The following is a 19,793-nucleotide window of genomic DNA, read 5'->3' as shown; positions in this document are numbered from 1 at the left end:
CGTTTAGGAATGCATGTGATCCCACTTTCAACTTGACTGGGTGCCTAAAATTAAGTAACATGGTTGGAATTTAGAATATAGTTTCTTATATAAATATAGTTAACTTTCAGGCCATTATACACGAAGCTGTTTAGTCCCTAATGTGAGTGAATTATAGTAGTTAAGCATTTATAATGTTTCAATTGTAAGATGTGGACCAATTTCTAATGTGGGTTTGTCAAAAATGCCTCTGCCACAGTTGTGACTGCGAGAACTCTATAGCTTGAGGTGTGTCAGGGAGGGTCCAACAGCACATCACATATGTCAGTTATTTTAAAGTCAGAGGTTATGGATTTAACAAACTACTAAAGATATGTTAATATTTGCTGATCCAGAATGCAATAGAATTTGCAGTCTTGTCATGATGTTTTGTATTGTATTGACTATTAGAAGTGTATTACAGATACAGGAGGTGGACAGAAGTCTCCAATATATTTCATAGTTTCTTCTAAAAAATTAATAGACCACAGAGAGAATTCCACGTGTTTGAGTGTTCAGTTTGAATTCCATGTAATGCGTTTATGGTTATCCACTTTCACTTATTGTGACAAATGGAGGAAAGAAGAGGTACACACGACGTACAGATGCAAAAAATGTACCTGTTTCTTGTTAGGTGGCAATGTGTATGAGTTGCTATGTATTTGGGGGCCTAAAAGAGTAGACTCAGTCCATTTCTGACCTGTGAGGAATTCAGTCACCCTTGGAGAACAGTAAGCAATGCAAGTTTTTAGCTAAAGGTGCCATGTAACTTGAAGAGAAGCACAGGAGAGACACTTCAGTGCAGTTCTGGCAGTCTGGGAGGGCTCCTCAGATGAGATGAGGTTCAGCTCGGCCTCGAGAGATGAGCAGGATAACGAGGGAGGTAGCAGGGTGTAATGGGCAGAGTAGAGAGGCATGGGAGCTGCAGTCACAGGGTTAAGTCACAGCTTCCCAGTCCCCAACGGAGGCACCTTGGGTAAGTCACAGTGTTTCTTTGAGCCTTAGTTTCCTCATTTATAAAGTTGAGGGGAGGGCTGGCCCCGTGGCTTAGCGGTTAAGTGCGCGCACTCTGCTGCTGGTGACCTGGGTTCGGATCCCGACGCACCGCTTCTCCAGCCATGCTGAGGCCGCGTCCCACATGCAGCAACTAGAAGGATGTGCAACTATGACATACAACTATCTACTGGGGCTTTGGGGGGAAATAAATAAATAAATAAATCTTTAAAGTTGGGGGGAAATAATAGTATCTACCTGGTCGGATTGTTGGGAGCTTCAATGTAATTGTGGGTATAAAGCTAGATCTAGTCCAGGACCTGCCATTTCTCATAAAGAGGAGAGATGGGGAGGGGAAAATCTGTATTGTCTTTGGGGAACACGGTGCTTTCACTGGAATCAAAGTCGAGGCTTCAGTCCTGGTCAATACCAGGATAATTCAGCGAGCACTAATTGAGCACTTGATGCTCCACATTGTCCTTAGCACACGTCGTGCATTACCTCATTTAATCTACCCATCAACCCTATGAGATGCTCAATATTATCCCCATTTTACAGATGAGATATTTGAGGTAAAGAAAGGCAGCTTGCCCTGGGACCCTTTGAGGTGCAAGGTCAGGATGGGAGTAGGGGGCCCTGACTGCAAAGCCCGTTGGTTCTTATCCGCTGTGCATGGGTGCTGCCTAGTCTTGGAAGGCCTGTAGAATCAGGACGAGGGCAGCAGAGAGGAAGCCATTCTAGGGATCCGGAGGCTCTCAGAGCCGCGTAGACTTGCCTACATTGAGGTACATCCAAGGCTTCGTCATCTCAAACCCAGGCTCTCAGTTTCATACTCCATGTACTTCACCATCTAGCCTCACCTTGTTTTTTCTATCACCCATGTTTTTCTAGCTAGACATTTTGAGTACATGACCTGTTTTTAAGATTTATTTTAAAAATTAGATAATGCACAGCTGGCAAAAGTTCAAGTGGAACAAAATCATATCTATCAAACTGTTTCTGTCCTGCTACCCTTGCTTCCCAATCCCTCAGTTATACCCTCCTCTTCAAGCCCCAGGCACGTGCTCTGACCAGCAGGGCATAGTGGTTAAGAGCAAGGATTCTGGGCCAGCTCTGCCATTTGCTGGCTGTGTGATCTCTGCGTGTCTGTAAGATGAGGATGAGGTACCCACTTCATAGGGCTGTTATGAGGATTAACCATTAGAATAGGGTCTGGCATATAGTAAGCACTACATGCATACAAGTTCAAAAACCAGCATTTTGAAGAAATTTGCTGTATCTTTCCAAAGACAGTGTTATACTGTTACAAGCGTGAAATGTTTATCCCTCACTCTCCCCTGACACCCCCTTCCATAGTGAATGCACATTGCACACATTGAGACGCTCTGCCTTTTTTCATTCCCTATTTAAGGTATTTTTGTGATACTTCTACATCAGGACCTAGAAAGCCACCCCAGCCGTCCCAACAGCTGCTTAGTATTTCAGTGTATTGATGAACCATGATTTCTTTAACCAGCGCCCCTTTAAGTGATCTCATGATATTTTCGCTTGCAGCCATTGCTTGCTCAGTTTGAGCAGTTTGAGACTGGGACATTTAAAATCGCTTCCCCCAGGAAAAACAAAACAAAACTAAACCAGCCCTTGAACTTTATCCCTTAAAGAATTATTAAGTAATGTGTGAAATAGACCCCTTGCCCCTGGGGATGTGGTGGAGGGGAGGATGGGGAATTATCTGTCAGGCAAACCACACACTATATTTCAAGCCATCTAAAATTGTAAGACACACTGTTATTTCCTGTAAAGTAAGAAAATAAGCCCCCCATTGGAATATGACACATGCTTAGTGATATTCCTGCACAGTGCAAGGGCCAGTCACCACAGTCCCTCCTGGCTTGACAACTTCCTGTCGTCTAACGAATTTTGTAATTTCTCTATTGTTTGCACCGCTTTGGCTTGTGATGGGCCATCCTGCAATTAACAAAACACAGCTTCACCTCTTTGTGGGTATTTCCCTTTCTTAGGCTCTGCAAAACTCGTGGTTGTTGCTTGGCAAGAAAATATGGAATTTCAGTCATTCTGAGAAGGAATGACTTTCTTTACTAATGTCAGATTTATTCCTTGCTGCTCTGTTTCCACGACTTTCAGGACATGATAACTTTTTTTTTGGAGGGGCATGATAACTTTTTGTCTCAATGTGGAATCGTAGTATATAAGCCTTTTAGACACATTTTCAGTGGCGATTAATTTCAACGCATAGCATGTACCAGCCACACACAGAGCTCGATTGGAGTGACAGCAGTACGAACAGTGATGACTACTTTGCACGTGCTCTTGCAGTGGCCACAACCGCCCCTGGCCTACAGCAACTGAGAGATGCATCCAGATTTCTGAGAAGATAAAACGAGCATACTGGAATCAAACATCTCAGAAAGAGCCATCAATGAATCCAGGCAGTGACCTGCTCCTTTGTTCATCCGTATGTATTTATTCAGGGACTACTCATGAGGCTGGGCCTGTGGATACAGCAGTTAACGAAGACAAACAAGATAAGCAGAAACATATGTAAGACGGCGATAAGTGCTATGGATGTAAATCAAGAAGGGAGGAGGATGGAGAGTGGGGCAGGCTTGTCCTATTTTAAATAAGGTGTCTCTGAAATGACATTTTGTGTTGAGTGTGGTGGTGTGCCCCCCAGAGGGGCTCTGCTCTGTTGAAGGTAGTGACTGTCGGTCTCTGAGAATGCACTTGCATCTTGAATAGTGTCCCTCTAATTCTTCGATCTCTTTTTCTCATACTCCTGCACTTCCAATTAATAACTAGATTTGGCTTCTTACTAACGGAACTGAATTATTTTCCATTTACACCAAAGCAGATATTCAGAGATTCATTTTTCAATATGTAAAAATATACACATTTATGACCATGCGTTCACGTTGTCTACTTACTCCCCAACCTCCACCCCCACCCAGGTCTTCATATGAGCTGAGGACATTGCTCAATAAAAGTTTTTTAATTTTTAAAAATTTTTTTGTGTGTGTGTGAGGAAGATCGGCCCTGAGCTAACATCTGCCAATCCTCTTTTTGCTGAGGAAGACTGGCCCTGGGCTGACATCCATGCCCATCTTCCTCCACTTTATATGGGATGCCGCCACAGCATGGCTTGCCAAGTGGTGCATCGGTGCGTGCCCGGAATCCGAACTGGTGAACCCTGGGCCACCACAGCAGAGCACGTGCACCCAACCACTTGCGCCACCGGGCAGGCCCCAGAAGTTTTTTTAAATGAACAAGTGAAATCATTTTTTTAATTAGATTTTTTTGAATGGTTAAAATGTCAAGATGACATAAAACTCACTTCCACACGTGTCCCCATCGTGCTCCCCCCCAACCCTCTGTAGGTAACCATTTTTGTTAGTTTGGTCCTTTTTCTTCCAGTGTTTCCTGATGCAAATACAAACAAATTAAAATTTATAGTCTTATTTCCCAGTCCTCCCCAAAGGTAACACACTAAACATACTGTTGTGTTCCTTGCTTTTTTCCCCTAATAGATCTTGGCACTCACCCCACACCCAAGACAAGAGATCATCTTCATTTTCTCTTTACTGTATCTCATAGGGCGATGTACACTTGTTTTCAATCTTTTGCTGCTACAATAAGGCTTCAGTGGATACCCTTGTAAATACATCATTTGACTCATGCTCAGCGGTGTTTGTAGGGTGGATTCCCAGAAGTGGGATCCTGAGTCACAAGACAACTGCTTCACTAATTTGGGTGTTCCCGGCAAATTCTCCTTCATAAGAGTTATGCCATTTTGTCCTCCCACCAGCTGTTTATGAGGGTGCCTGTTTCCCACGGCCTCACCAATGGTGTGGGTTCCCACGTGTTTAAGGGCCGCTGGTATTTTTCTGTGACCTCTCAGTTCACGTCCTTTGCCCATTTTCCTATTGGGTTGTTGGTCTTTTTCTTTAGTATTTCAAGGAACTCTTTATACATTATGGAAATTAACCCTTACTCTGTGATAGGAGTTACAATCATTTTTTAATCCAGCTGGTCTTTTTCCTTTGGTCTTTGCATGGAAAAAAATCACAAGCAAAAAAGTTATTTTTCTGTAGTTGAATTTATGAGTTTTTTCTTTTTATTTTTTTTCTTTTTGTGAGCAAGATTGGCCCTGAGCTAACATCCGTGCCAATCTTCCTCTGCTTTGTATATGGGACGCAGCCACAGCATGACATATCGTGTGGTGTGTAGGTCCGTGCCCAGGATCCGAACTTGTGAACACTGGGCCGCCAAAGGACAGCGCACAAACTTAACCACTATGCCACTGGGCCGGGCCTGTGAGTCTTTTCTTTTAATGGTTGTAGATTTAAATTATTTTTGGATTTATTTTTAGAAAGGCTTCCCCCATTTTAAGTTATATGGTTTCATTTCTTACGTGGACTATTCGGTCCACCTGGAGTTTATTCTGATGTGTAGTGTGAAGTTAGAATTAAGTGTGTCTTTATGGCCCAACATCATTTATTAAAAAGCTCTTTTTAATCTTTATCACACCAATTTGACATGCTGCCTTTATCACATAGTAAATTCCTGGGTCATTGGGTCTATTTCTGGACTTTCCACTTTGTTCTGTTGTTCTATCTGTCCACTCACGGGCTGATGCCACATGGGCTTAATTGCAAATATTTTAGTGTATTTTAATTTCTAGTACAGCTGATTCTCTTCATTGCTCTTCTTTTTCTGGGTTTTTCAGACCTAATCTTGCTTGTTTGTTTTTTCACATGAACGTTTTTCCAGTTTTATTGAGATATAATGGACATATAACATTGTGTAAGTTTAAGGTGTACAATGTATTGATTTGATACATTTACATATTTCAAAGTAATTAGCACTGTGGCATTAGCTAACACCTCCATCCCATCACATAATTACCATTTCTTTTTTGTCCTGAGAACATTTCAGATCTACTCTCTTAGAAACTTTCAAATATATTTATTATACAGTACTTTTAACTATATCATATGAACTTTAGAATCAGCTTGTGTGATTCCAGAAAAATGATCCATTGGTACTTTAATTTGATCACAATACATATTCAAATCAACTGTGGAAGAATTGGCATCTTTATGATGTTGGATCTTTCTAACCAAGAAACATAGTATATCTTCTGTTCAAGTTTACTTCTGTGACTTCAAAAAAATTGTAAATTTCCTCATGTAGGTTTGCATGTTTTCCTTAAGTTTGCTCCAGAGTGTTTTATCTATTTCATTTTCTAACTCACGGGTAGGCAAACTACAGGCCCACTGCCTGTTTTTGTATGGCTGGTAAGGTAAAAATGGTTTTACATTTTTAATGGTTTAAGAAAAAAGAAATGCCTTGTGGCACATGAAAATTATTTGAAATTCAAGTTTCAGTGTCTGTAATAAAGTTTTATTGGAACACAGCTACGCCCATTCCTTTATATATTGTCTACAGCTCCTTTCTCGCTACAAGGGCAGAGTTGGGTAGTTGTGACAAAGACCATATGGCCCACAAAACCTAAAATATTTACTATGTGACTCTTTACGGAAAAAATCTGCCAACCTCTGTTCTAAGGGCTTGCTGTTTTAATGCATACTTAACGTCCTCCGAGTCTGTAGTCACTCATGACTAGCCTGGTCCTACTTTTGAGAATTCAGAACCTAACTGAGGTTGGGGGAAAATTAGCAGAAAAACAGACTTCAAAGGCTGCTACCAATCATTGAAATGCCTAGAATTTGTCTAATGGAGAAATAACCTATAATACCATCGACAACAGATTTAAGGTCTGTTTTCTCTTCCAGGTGAAAATTGCTTTCTTCCCCTAAATGGGATTATTTCTTGTGAGAGGTGCAGAATCTTCTTTGGGGAAAAGGAGGGAAATAGTCAAACTACCTGGCCACATGACCTCCTCAGAAGAGAAACAGCAACACACCCCATTGGAGCTACCATCCATGACGTTTTCATCATCAGTTGGGGCCCAGTGCGGGGAGAGCCACCCAAGTTTGCATCAGCCAGATGCCTGAGTCCAGGGTTTCCGTGCTGGGAGGACTGACTCTGTGTCTTCACTTCCGTCAAGACTTCACCCCGTCTGCTCTTTGTGAAGGCCTTCGAGGACACAGCTGGCGGCACATGTGTCCTTCCTGAAGACATCTCCCCTCCTCCCACGTCAGTTCCGACGTCTCATTCAGGAGTTGGAATCTCAGGTCCCAACCTGGTTTTTATGAGTAGAATATTAATCATGATATGGAACAGAAACAGATGTGTTAGTTTGGCCTAATAATCTACATCTCCATTTATGACAGCTTGTGAAAGTTGGTAACAAGACTTAATTCTCCTAGAATTTTTTCCATAGTCACGTGCATGAACAAATCTGAACAACACTTTCCTGTGTTGAGTCTCCAAAAGCCACAGGCTCTCTGGTGTTGTGGCACGCCTGTCTCACTGCAGACGTGGGGCAGCCATGCCCCACCCCGTTCCCAGGACTGGTGCCCACTTGTGTTGAAGTTTTCAGTGGGTTTTGAAGAAACGTAGACACTAAGGACAATGTGGAGAATTTTTTTTATATAACTAAATGGATGCAATGTATAGAACAGATCATTATTCTGAGATTGTCTTTCCTCCTTTTGCTATGCTAAAATCTCCTTTTTTTAATGAAATGATGGAGGTAGTAGGTGAGAGTTGGTGGTGTGTGTTCGTGTCTAATAGGTAACATAAAACATTGAAAACCCTTGGTTGGACCCCTTGGCAGACTATTAATACTCCAAAGCCCTTATCATTCCCTCTGCCTTTGCCTGCCTTTACTGTGGAGGCTGGAAAGGGACCACTGGTCCCCCAGCTGCTGGGCGCAGCCATGTCATACAGCTCTGGCCAATGACGTGAAGGCAGAAGTCCACAGAGAGCGCTTCCTCACGAGGAGAAAGTGCTTTGTTCTTTGCTCTGTACTCTCTGCCCTTTCTCTTCCCTCACCTGACCTCCTCTGCCTACATGTAATCAGACCCAAGTCTTGAAGGGAACAGCCACCTTCTCCTGTGAGGAGACCAGCACGAGGGTGAAAACCAACACGTGAGGTTGGCTGAGCAGAAAGCAGAAATGTACTTGTTAATAAAATCCCAACTCTGGGCCCCACACCTTGTGGTTGATAGAAAGCTGAAATTCAGTTTAGCTGATGTGATCTTCCAGTGAATTCTTAGGGTATCTGTTGTTGTTGAAGCCCCTGTCTGCTTTATGGAGAGAGACTCCTTTAAAGCAGGAGGTGAGCTTTCTGCATCCCCCTCTCCCCCGCCCCCCAAACATTGCATTAAGCAGGCTCTGGATGTTCTCTGAAACCTGCGTCACTCAAATGCTGTCTAAAGTATTCTCCAGATGCTTTTACTTCAGCCATTGGCCTGATGTTGATGTCAACAAAACCTAAAAGTAGGTCCTTAAATACATCTCAATGCTCTGTGGTAGGAATGTCTGAAGCAAATGGCGATTATCAAGAGGTTATACTTTTCAAGAATTAATTTGAATTAAAAACTACTGAAATCCTTCCTGGCAACCTCTTGAGGAATTTCAAAAGGGACCCAATTCATAACCTATAGCAACATAGAGACATTTCTTTTTAAATTGATACTCCAAAGTGGCATTTCTTAAGTCATACCACCCGTCCAGCCTGGGCATGTGAAACAAATGGTCATTGGTGTAGCCATTTCGGCATCTGTATGCATCAGGCGATTTAGATTTACTGTTCCTAAACCTCGCCACGTGGAAGTAGGTACTGTTATTATCCCTATTCTAGAGATGAAAAGAAAAACATGGCTCAGAGAGGTAAATTAATCTCTCTAATGACACACAGCTAGTTAAATATTGAAAGGGGTTCTCTGATGTCAAAGGTTCAGTTTTCCTTTTGGCTTCAACCTATATAAGGGCAATTTATAACATTTACCTGTATCTTTAAACTCTTGTCCTATTCCTCCCTCTCCCTGCTTCTTCCAAATCCATCAAACCATCCCATTCACAGTTTTACTGAAGGTCCAAAGTTCTCTTTGAGGTCATGACTATCTAAGAAGTTGATGGAGTGTGAAGGGCCCTCTTTATGACAAGGAGGCCTGAGTCCTCTTCACCCCTTCCAACTCCTCTATCACCGTGTCTGGAGATTCTATCACAGAGGAAGCTCTTCTGAAGGCTGTAATTGACTGCAGTTTCAGATGTCTTTGATTTATGCTTATAGTTCTTGATCTTTATACACTTTTGCTCAACCCTGATAAAAGAACTTAGAAAGAAGCATATTTGAGTTAATGTGGTGCTTCGTAACGTTCCTATTAACTGGAAGAATTTCTGCAGCTTGTTATCGTTTGTTGTTATTCTTGTCACTAATGTTGTACCAGAGTTGAGTGTTCTAAGCCTGCTCCCCGAAGGGGGTACTACCACTGAGAGAGCAGATCACGGAATGCAGAAAGATTAATAAGGGTCCTGCGTTTTGCACCACCTCCGCCAGGTCTCTCAATGTTCCATCCACTTTTACACGGAGCAGAAGCGCGGCCTCGTGGTGTCCTCTTGTGGTCATATGTTTAGTTGCAAGACGGTGGTGGAGTTTTTCTTTAAAAATAAAAATAAAGAAAAAGAGAAGGAGAAAAGGTCCTGCATATGTTTTTAGTCAGCAACAAGTTTTGAGATGTGACAGTCCTGTCAACACAATTCAATAAACTTTAAAGCAACCACAACAGAAGATATGTAGACACATTTTGGAGCCTTGTCGACAGAGCCTTGCTGTGAAATGTGCCAAAGACATTTTGAAGGACAAACAATGCCGTCTGAAAGGGAAGTGGGGTAAATCACACTCAGGTGTGTGAGAATTAGGACAGGGACCCAAAAGAAAGCCAGCTGAGAAACGGAGGCAGAGCATTAATGGAAAGGAAGGACAGAACCTCAATGTTCAATTTTCCGCTGCTGGAAGCTGAGTTTGCTGCCTGCTTTTAAGAATGCAAGTTCTTGGTTCCTTGATTTATCCATTTACCCAGGCGCCAACAAGACAGCGTCCCTGTCTTCGCCAAAGTTACGTTTCAGAGGGGGGAGACAGGAAATAAAGACACAAGGAAACAAATGAACAAGATAATTTCAGAAAGTGAAAAGTCCTGTGGAGACAATAAAACAGCATGTAGAGAAGGAGACAGAAATTGAGAGCGATGGAGAGGAATAGGGGAGAGAGGGAGAGAAAAGATCTGCATGAAAGAAGTGGTGAAATTCTGGATACATTTTGAAGGTGGACCTGACAAGATCTGTCGACAGGTTGGATATGGGCTGTGAGAGAAAAATGAGCCAAGGTGACCCCCAGGTTTGACCTGAGCAATTGCCAGATATGGAGACGGGGGAGACCCGCACAGGGCCCCTCCGGGAGTCAGGACTTGAAGACACTGAGTCTGCAGTGCCCGCTGGACAGCTGAGCGAGTGGGATGGACAGCGATCCACCAAGGCGCCCTCCGGCCTCCTGGCTCACCTGTGGACGCGCTCAGGCGTGCATCCTGTGTTGGGGGCCACCCCATGTGGGGGCCTTTGTGAGGAGGAGGAACAGAATGTGCAATTCTAAAGCTGTGAGCACAGACGGAAACAGGGTTTCCAGAGAAGATGGAAACTCACAGAACAGGGGACTGCTGGCTCCAGAGGGAGCTGAGCAAAGAGAGACAAAGAGGGTCTGCCCGCCGGGATGGGGGCCCTGGGTACCCTGGGGGTATCTGGCATGTCCCCAGGAGGGAGAATGGGGCCCAGGGAAACCAGCTGAATGCCTGGATGTTAAACCCAAAGAGGTGGAGAAAGCCCCAGAAGTCATGCGGAAAATCTGAACGTGACGAGAACTTAAGTTGTCTTCTCTCATGTGGGATGGGGTTCAGGCTCAGACTACTATTTCCACTCAAAAATTAAAAAAAAAAAAAAAATTTTTACGCACTTGATGATGAACTTTTATAATTCTTAGGCTTTAAAAGTTTGCATGGCCCTGTGTGGGAACGTCTCTCCAGCCTCACCGAGTCGTGGCCCTGCTGGGAGCCCCAGGGGACAGTGTAGACCCCACACTGCAGAGTTACGCCCTAAGGGGGGCAGTTGAGGTCTTTACCCACCAACATGGGTGAAGAGCCGCTCCCGAGGGAGGGTACCTCCCTGGGCCTCTGGCCTGCCTCGTGGGCAGCAGAGCAGGGGTGCAGGGGGAGAGCCTCAGGTGGAGAAATGCAGGTGCTGGATGGGGGTGCCCTGAAGTGTGGGGGCAGGGATGGGGACACTGGCGTCATGCCGCCCGCTGACGCTTCAACTGCAGCCCAGCCGCTGCTCCACGGTTTCCTTCTCCGCGGAAGTTCATTTCAGTCCCAGGCACTCCAGTCACTGCCAATGTCTCCTGTGGATGAAACCCCACGTCTCCCTTCCTGTAACTTGGCACGCTGTCTGACACCCGGACCCTCTCCCTATAGGCCGTCATGTATTAGATGGCAGCATTCAATCTCCACCCCAACCCCAGTTTTCTTTTCTCAGGATCAATTGCTCCTACTTCTTCAATGCTCCTTCCAGCCCCACGCACACTGCAGTTAGTTAACATTCCTCTCAAAACGGGCACCCTGAGCTGAACACAACATCCCAGGTAGAGTGAAATCACTGGAACACGTGTTAAGAGAGATTCTGAGGCTGTGTCCTGGCTCACAGACTAGAGTGCTGTGACCGACAGTGGCGTCTGCCGGGGGCAGGCCTGGTGTCTGCCGTTGCTGACATGAGGATTCATGGTGCGTACCCAGTGCACCAAGCTCACTCTGGTCCATTCTAGTTTCTGATTCTCATTTTCCCTTTGCCTCCCTTTTTTTTTTTTTTTAATCAGTGAAGGTCTTCCTTTTTTCCGTTTTTTATTTTAACCAAGATGGGGTATAAGCGAACAAGCACATAAATTGTCTTTTAGCATCTATTACATTATATTTCCCTTGCCAGTAGTCTGGACAATTTTAGAGGGCAAGGAGGGTGTTTACTTCCTGCTGGCACATAGGAGGCCCTCCCCAAATGATGAGTGAGAAAGCGCCAGCCCCTGTGGCCCTGAGGAAACCACCAGGCACCTGCTGTTCACAAGGCCTCGTGTTCACAAGGCCATTCAGGGCCACACTGTTCTGGCGTCAACCACAGCACAAGGATGGTAGTGGTGATGAGACTGACCACTTACAGTGGCCTTACCACGTGCCCAAGCCTGGTATTGACACTACAAGGCTGGTACTGTCACTATCTTCACTTTAACAACGAGGACACCGAGGGGCAGAGAGGTGACAGGACTTGCCCAAGCTCACTCAGCTCCAAGTGAGCAGAGACTTGAACCCACAGCCCCCGCCCCAGAGCCTGTGCTCTGAAACACTGCACTGTGCCCCCTCATGACTTCGTGTTGGGTTTCCCTCCCTGTCAAAAGGAAGCCTTCACAGAGGTAAATCCTTGCTGCCCAACATGAGATTGGAGAAGGCCCTGGTCTCCAGGGCGGGAGGTGTGACAGACAATAGCCAATTAAAGAGCCCAACGGGAAGCACCGCATGGCTTTAGACCAAGTCCCTTCAGGGCACTGAACTGTGAATCTGAAGATCGTGAAGCCAGAGGCCATGCTTCCTGCCCTGGCTGGCAGGAGGGGCTGTTGGAAGCCCCCCCCAGGTTTCTGGCTCTGGAGAGGGAACCGGTAGTGCTGGAGGGGAGCGTGGTCCCAGGGAGGCAAGTCCCCAGCTCCGGCCATTTCAAAATAATGTGCCCGCTCCCTGCTCTGCTTTCTCCGAAGGGCCACCTGCCTGCTCCGGGGCTTGCTGCGTAGCTAACAGAGGCCTCTCTGCAGATCCTCTCTAAGGACACACAGGAGGAAAGACTGTTTACCATTCCCTGGCTATCTTCTGGGTACTTCCTGGGTGCCAGGCCCTGTGTTGGGGCCTGGAGAAGTGAGGTCTGGATGGCATGTACTATTGGTTTTCAGAAGAGGCTTAAATGTTTCAGACTTTGTTGTATGGAGTTGGATTTAATTGCACTGAATTGGATTAATTGAAGACCTACTGTGTGCCCGCCACTGTGCGCCCACCACTGTGCATGATCCAGAGGAAAAACGGTGTACAAAGCTGGAGCCCCGCCCTCAGGGAGCTTGCATTCTCGAGACAGATCACATCAGAGCGAAGGCCGCTGCACCATTTAGCAGCTGTGCAAACTTGAGCAGGTTCCTCGCGTCCCCAAGCCTCAGTTTCCTGATCTCTAAAGTGGGTAGAGAAACAGGACCTACTGTTGAAAGGCTTACACGGCAAGAGGCATGAACAGCACCTGGCGAGGCGCCTGCTACATAATAGGCCCCAATATGTGTTATTGTCAGGAATCATCAGTTAAATAGGAATGATAACAGTTCCTCCCTCACGGGGTTGATCTGATCCTTAAATGTTTTGCTCTCTGTAAAGGGCTAAAACCTGCCTCTGTGAAGGTTTCCTTTTGTCAGGCAGGGAAACCCAACACGAAGTCATGAAGGGGCACAGTGCAGTGTTTCAGAGCACGGGCTCTGGGGCGGGGGCTGTGGGTTCAAGTCTCTGCTCACTTGGAGCTGAGTGAGCTTGGGCAAGTCTTATCACCGCTCTTCTCCTCCGTGTCCTCGTTGTTGAAATGAAACTAGTAGGGAACTGGAGGCAGCAGTGAGGTGGTGCCTTAGTTCTGCCGGAGCCTAGCCAAATCAGGTGTCCTCTCAAGGTCTCTGTTTCCCAATCTGTGAAATGGGCACGATCATAATTTTGCCTCTTCACCTTGTCATGAGGATTAAAAGAGGCAACGTGTCTTATTGGAACAGCTTGGCCTGTCCCACGGTCTGGTGGCCTTTATGATTCCAGCCTGGCAGTTTGTGTTGCTGTGTATTTATTTCAAACAACTCAGGCTGATAAACCAATAATCTCAGAGGACACAATGTTGATGCAGCGCAAAGGTGCTTTAAAGAAATCCTAAGGAGGCTGCTGGGGTTGGGGTCCCACCTTGAGTCCTTGTTCCAATCCTGCCACTAACCTGCTGGGTCACTTGCCCCCCTGGGTCTAAGTTTCCCAGCTCTATGACGCAGGGGTTAGACCAGAGCAGCGGTTTTTACCCAAGCGTGGGCATCAGACCCACCTGGAGAGCTTTGAATGTATGTGCCCGGCCCCAGCCTGGGGGTTCTGAGGCTCTGGTGGGGGGTCCTGGGAACCTGAGTTTTAAATAAGGGTCCCACGGATTCTGATCCCCAGACAGCGGGAGAACCACTGGGCCAGGGCGTCGCCAGGGCGCCTTCACCTTTCCTCTCCAGCAATTGGGGGAACGCCTGGAAACGAGCCGCGCACGCGCTCCAGAGGAGCTTGGGTCCCGACTTCCCTGTGCTTGGCGTGTGCCTGCCGTGTGGGGACGGGGAGGGGTTATTTCTGCTCCTTAAGACGGGAGGCAAGAGAAGGAGAAAGGGGGTGCCCCTGGCCTGCCTGGGCTCTGAGCCCACAACTTCCACCTGAGGAGCAGAACTAAGCCCTCCAGGGCAGCCCGAGTGGCGGGAATGAGGCAGAGCAGAGCAGCGCCAGCCCTGGCGCCACCGTGCGGTCAAGTCAGAAATTAATAATTAAAAACAAACCGAAAATGCCCTCACGTGTTTGGAAATGTAAAACTATTTCTAAGTAACTTAGGGGTCAAGGAAGAGATCATAATGGAAACGTCAAGTGCTTAGCACAGCGCTTGCCGTGACCCAGAGCAGCTCTGCTCATCAACTGAGGGGACAGCGGTGGCTGCTGTCGGAGGCTGTTACAGGGGCCTCCGGCCAGTCCATAAAGCCTAGTTCTAGGCCCCGAGGCTTGGCAGGCAGGAAAATAGGGCTGCCAGGTAAAGTACCGGATGTCCAGTTCAATCTGCATTTCAGATACGCAGTGAATAATTTTTTTAGTATAAGTACGTCCCATGCACTATCTGGGATATGCTTATGCTAAAAACCATTCATGGTGTGAGTGATGAGGGGCACCCGCCCGAGGCAGCCCCTAGGGTCTGTGGAGAGTGGGCTGTTCCTCTGCCGCCCTTCTGCCCTCTGCTTCCACCCGCTCCCGCCCTGCCGCACAGCCCCGAAGGAGGGCAGCTGGGCAGCGCCGGGGCCCCCCTTCCCCGAGGCTGAGGGGCTGGCTACCCGGCATGCCCCTCGCCACGACCGGGCGGTGACCCGGCCTCGCCTCAGCCCGCTCCCTGCTGCCCCCCCGCGGCCACCCCGCGGCCGGAGCCCGGACTGTGGGGCCGCCTCGGGCCTTCGCTGGAGCGCGGTGGAGCGGGGGCGCTCCAGATGGGGAACTACATCCACCTGCGCCTGAAGCTGCAACTTTTATTTTGGAAAACAAACAAAAGAAAACGCAGCCTGGACTCTTCAAACGGCGAGAAGAACCCCATCGAGTGCGACCTCAGGTAAATCGCCTCCCTCTTGTGAGTTTGCTCCCCATGTCTGTGAAATGGGTTAACTGTACCATCTCCCGGCTTCATTATGAGGGTGAAGTGAGAGGCTCATGGCTGGGGCCCAGTGAGTGGCATCCATGTAGGTTTTATAAGTGCTGACTTGGGGGGCATTCAGGGGCTCACGGGGTGGGTCCTGAAGCTGCACTTGCTTTGTATTTCACATAGAGGAGAAAATGTCATTCTTAAAGAACGGCAGTGGGGTGAGACTCGAACTTCCTTTTGTTTCTGCCACTGTTGCTGTTGAGACCTTTCGGAGTCGTTTCCTCCCGTAAAGTAGAAGTACATCCTCACAGGTGTTCAGTGGCTTTGGTCCTTTCCTGGCTCGGAGCGGGAACTTGCTAGGGCGGCTGCTACTGATGCTGTTAGGTCACGGTTGCTATTGACATCTCTCTTCCAGTGGCTTCTGGAAGTGCAGAGGCAGGGTGTTTGGAAGCAAGCCAGTGAAGGGCCCCTCGGCTCTGAAACCTTCCCTCTGGGTGCATGCAGGGCCATTCGAGGGGAGCACTGGGAATTATTTGATAAGTTATCTGCAGAAAGTGCCAGAGGCTTCCAGAGGGGACTGATGGGTAATTGCTCTGGTGGCTGCTAATTTTCAGGTCTTTTCCTATTTAACTACTGGGGCTTCGAAGTTTTTCTTAAACATTTGAACAAGCTCTTTAGATAGCAGAGTCACTCAGTCTTCTACTACATTCCATGCAAATCCTATTCCTTTGTTTTTTCATTTATCTTCTAGTGTTATTTTTTATCCTAGAAGGTTTTAAATTATGTACAGGTAAATCCAGTAGTTCCCAACCCTGGCTGCGCCTTAGACTCGCTTGGGAGAATTTGTTCAAAAATGCAGAGTCTTGGGCTCCATCCTCAGCTCCCAGTGGTGATGGGCCCGGGAATATATATTTCAGTAACCTGGAGGTGGGGCATAATTCTGATGGGCAACCAAGTCTAGGAACCGTTGGTCCAATCTCACTTTTCTGCTTGTAATTTCTTCCTTTGCTTAAAACGGAGTACTCTACCCTAAGATCATCGACCAGCTGTTCTCAGTGTGTGTCTCTGGACCAGCAGCATCAGAATCACTTGGGAGCCTGTTAGAAATGCAAGAGCTCAGGTCCCACCGCAGACCTACAAAATCAGAAACCCAGGGGCTAGGGCCCCAAATCCGTGTTATAACAAGCCCTCCAGGTGATTCTGATGCCCCCTGAAGTTTGAGAATCCTTTCAATAGACTGTTTGATTCTTTAAACTGACTTCTTTAATTCACCTTGAGTTTGATTTGGGCGCATGGTTCTAAACCATTCATTTCCCCCAGTTGTTAGCAATTTATCCCCACATCATTTATTAAATGATTCTTCCCATTCCCGAGCTTTGTAAAGCATTTATTGAGTGCCCATTGCATGCCAGGCTGGCCTAGGTCAGGGACTCTAAATATGATGCTCCTTCCCTGTCTTGCAAATGCTCAAAATCTAGGGGCAGATAAGTGTATGGGTGACAAAATATGTCATAGGCCACATGCCAAAGAAAACTGACAGCAAAGCTCCATGGGGGAATACAGGTGGGAGAGAGGGTGCCTGATTATGGAGAGAGAGGGAAAGGCTTCGAGGAGGAGCCTTTGGGATCCACCTGACACGGGAAAGGTGCCCACAGATGGACTGGATCGTCTTCTCAACAGACTAATGATACCCAGGGTAGAAAGAAAATGCGTCTTCTCCCTCCCATCCCACCCCTTAAGGTAGCCCATGTTAGCTATTTGGAGTGTTGCCTTCTCTTGTTCATACAAGCACATTACAACATAGATGCCCACTTGCAAGGTGTCCTGCACAGAACTCGACAGGTTTTCTCCCTCAACAATCTAGACCGCCATCCCTCCAGGTCCATGGATGTGGTTTATGTGCGTTCTTTCTAATGGTGTGTAATATTCCACAGTGTGGCATACGTAATTTATTCAGTTGTTCTCCCGTCGGGCTTCAGCCTAGCGTCTAGTTTTGGGTCACTTAATGATGAACAAGGGGTAATTCTGATCGGCAGGAATGATGGGCAGTTGGAAGGAGTCTAGCTGTTGTTCAGAACAGGGTAAGAGGGAGAGTTGGGCATTTTTCGACTTTGGCAGCAGCAAACTCCACTTGTATCAAGAAAGAGGGAAGGAGACTGGTTTCTTCTACAAATTAAAAAACAGTTGTTGAGAGGAGTGAACTTGATGTGGTTTCTCCAGCGATCTGATTTCCAGCAGCACGGGTACCCCCTCTCCACCGCACCCCCATAGTCAAATGATCTGGGATGTGCCTTTGGGGTCCAGACAAGCATCCCACAGTTGCCATCTGTCTCAGGCTGGCAGGATCCATCCCCACTTTCTGCCCCAAGCCTCAATTTCCCTTCATTCTCTGCCCAGTGGATATCCAGGGAAATCACCTCCGTGTATTTCCATAAATTTGCACCATCAAAGGGGATTGCCTAAGAAACGTTGGCAGCCTGAGGAAGCTCTGAGCACTCAGATCCTGACTTCTTAGGAACAGGAAGCCCTTTCTTGCTCAGCATAAACAAACCCGAGCACTCCCTCCACACCCCCTTCCCCTCCGGGTTCAAGTTTGCTTTGAAATCCACAGCAAAGGATTTGAGGTGTGGCTTCATTTTGGCATAAGCCTTAATTCCCAAGACTTTAAGAGTCTGTACCCATTACCCTCCCTCCTCCCACCTGTAACTTAATAAAAGTCACGTGTGCGAGGGGGTTATCCTTCATTCAGTTGGAGTGAAAGATCGTCTGTGTGTCCCCGGGCCAATTCCCATCGTTCCCTGGGAGCGGGCTCTGGGGGAAGGGGTGGTGTGGATACTGGGGTTGCAGTTTGAAGAATGACCAGCAGAAGGAGCACTATGCTTTGAAAACTACCTGGTTCCTCCTTTCTGTTCTAGAGAAAAGGGAGGCCTGGTTGCTACCAACCCTGTACGGTATAGGAGTTGTCACCTCCCCTCCACACGTGGAGCAGCTAATGAGATAAAGCGAGAGGTTTCTTGCTGGGAATTCAAGGAGAGACACATCTAATAATGCAAATATTAAGCTCTGTCAACAATTAATACTACCGGTCAGCTTGTGGGTGTGGACCAGTTTGGCTGTAATCATTGGCATTTACTGCTCTAACTGAACAGAGCACAGGGGCTTGTTTCCTGCCTTAATAAGTAAGTCAGAGCCTGCCTTGGAGGCCCTATTAATTGTTAAAAAATGATCTTTGAGCCGAGTTGTAAACAAGTGACAATTAATAACATTTTGGTTCCCAGAACCTGTTTGATGATTATCTTCAACTGTCTGCTGCAGCCATAAAGAGACCTGTGCTGTACTGTTCTGGGTAAAATTATGGCTTTGGAAGCCTGGGGAAGAACTGAAGGTGGCGACGGTGCCTGACGTGGCTGGGTTTCCTCTGGAAAGAGTTCTGTTCTCCACTTCCCCAGCGCCGACCCTTGCTGTGGTGGGCTTTCAGCTTCATGGGATCATCCTGCTTAATCTTCATGACAGTCAAAGGAAGTGGGAGTTTTTATCACACCCGTTTTAAAAATAAGGAACTGGCTTAGAATAGTGGAATATTTACTCAGGGTCATATAGTAGCGGAGCTGGAATTTGAACCTGGTTCTGTATGACTGCACTCATTCATTTGTTCATCAGACGTGTATTGCGTGTCCTTTGTCCCAGGCAGTGCGCTAGGTGATGGGGCTACAGTAAGGAATAAGGAAGATGAGATCCCTGTCCTCACAGAGCTTCCACTCTAGGAAGGGATGGCAGTCTGTAAACAAGTAAACAAAATAAAGAAGAAGATACTTTTGATGGGCCCTCTGAAGGATATAAAGAGGGAGATTTGACAGTGATGGGGGTTCAGGGAAGAAGGACCATTTTAAATAGGATGTTTGGTGAAGCAAGAGGGACAGTAGAGTGAGACCTGAGTGATGAGAAGTTTCCATCCATGAGAAGATGTGGCAGGAACAGTCCAGAAGGAGGGCCCAGACAGTGCAGAGGCCCTGGGATGGGACAGGCTTGGCCGGCTTGGGGAAGAGACAGGAGGCCAGGGAGTCTGGAGCACAGTGAGCGAGGGGGAGAGAGGCAGGCCACGGTGGGCGAGATGGGCCGGGCCTGTGGACCCCATGCTCCTCACCCCTACACTGTGGCTCCCCTGGACAGTCTCCCATTAGCGTCCAGCTCCCAGACATACGTGCCGCTGTCGGATGCAAGATGAGCCTGTGGCTGGATTCCAGCTCATTTCACCTTTTTTTAAACATTTAGTTCATCCTTACTGGCCTCCCTTATTCCCAAAGGAGGAGCCAGCTGCCAATTCCCTCTCTATTCTCGCTCTC

General features: G+C 47.0%; 1 long non-coding RNA gene across 1 annotated transcript in view; it reads left to right on the top strand.

The window, feature by feature from the left end:
- Positions 1-15,355: 15,355 nt before the first annotated feature.
- The window catches only part of LOC131419046 (uncharacterized), a 319,591-nt gene continuing 315,153 nt past the window's right edge, over positions 15,356-19,793 (top strand). Inside the window, exon 1 of the long non-coding RNA XR_009223130.1 lies at positions 15,356-15,420. This is a non-coding gene — a long non-coding RNA (uncharacterized LOC131419046). The remainder of the gene's footprint in view (positions 15,421-19,793) is intronic.

The sequence above is a fragment of the Diceros bicornis genome, chromosome 2, assembly GCF_020826845.1.
Source record: "Diceros bicornis minor isolate mBicDic1 chromosome 2, mDicBic1.mat.cur, whole genome shotgun sequence".
NCBI lineage: Eukaryota > Metazoa > Chordata > Mammalia > Perissodactyla > Rhinocerotidae > Diceros > Diceros bicornis.
Note: the sequence above shows the minus strand (reverse complement) of the source record. Positions and strands in the feature narration are given on the sequence as shown.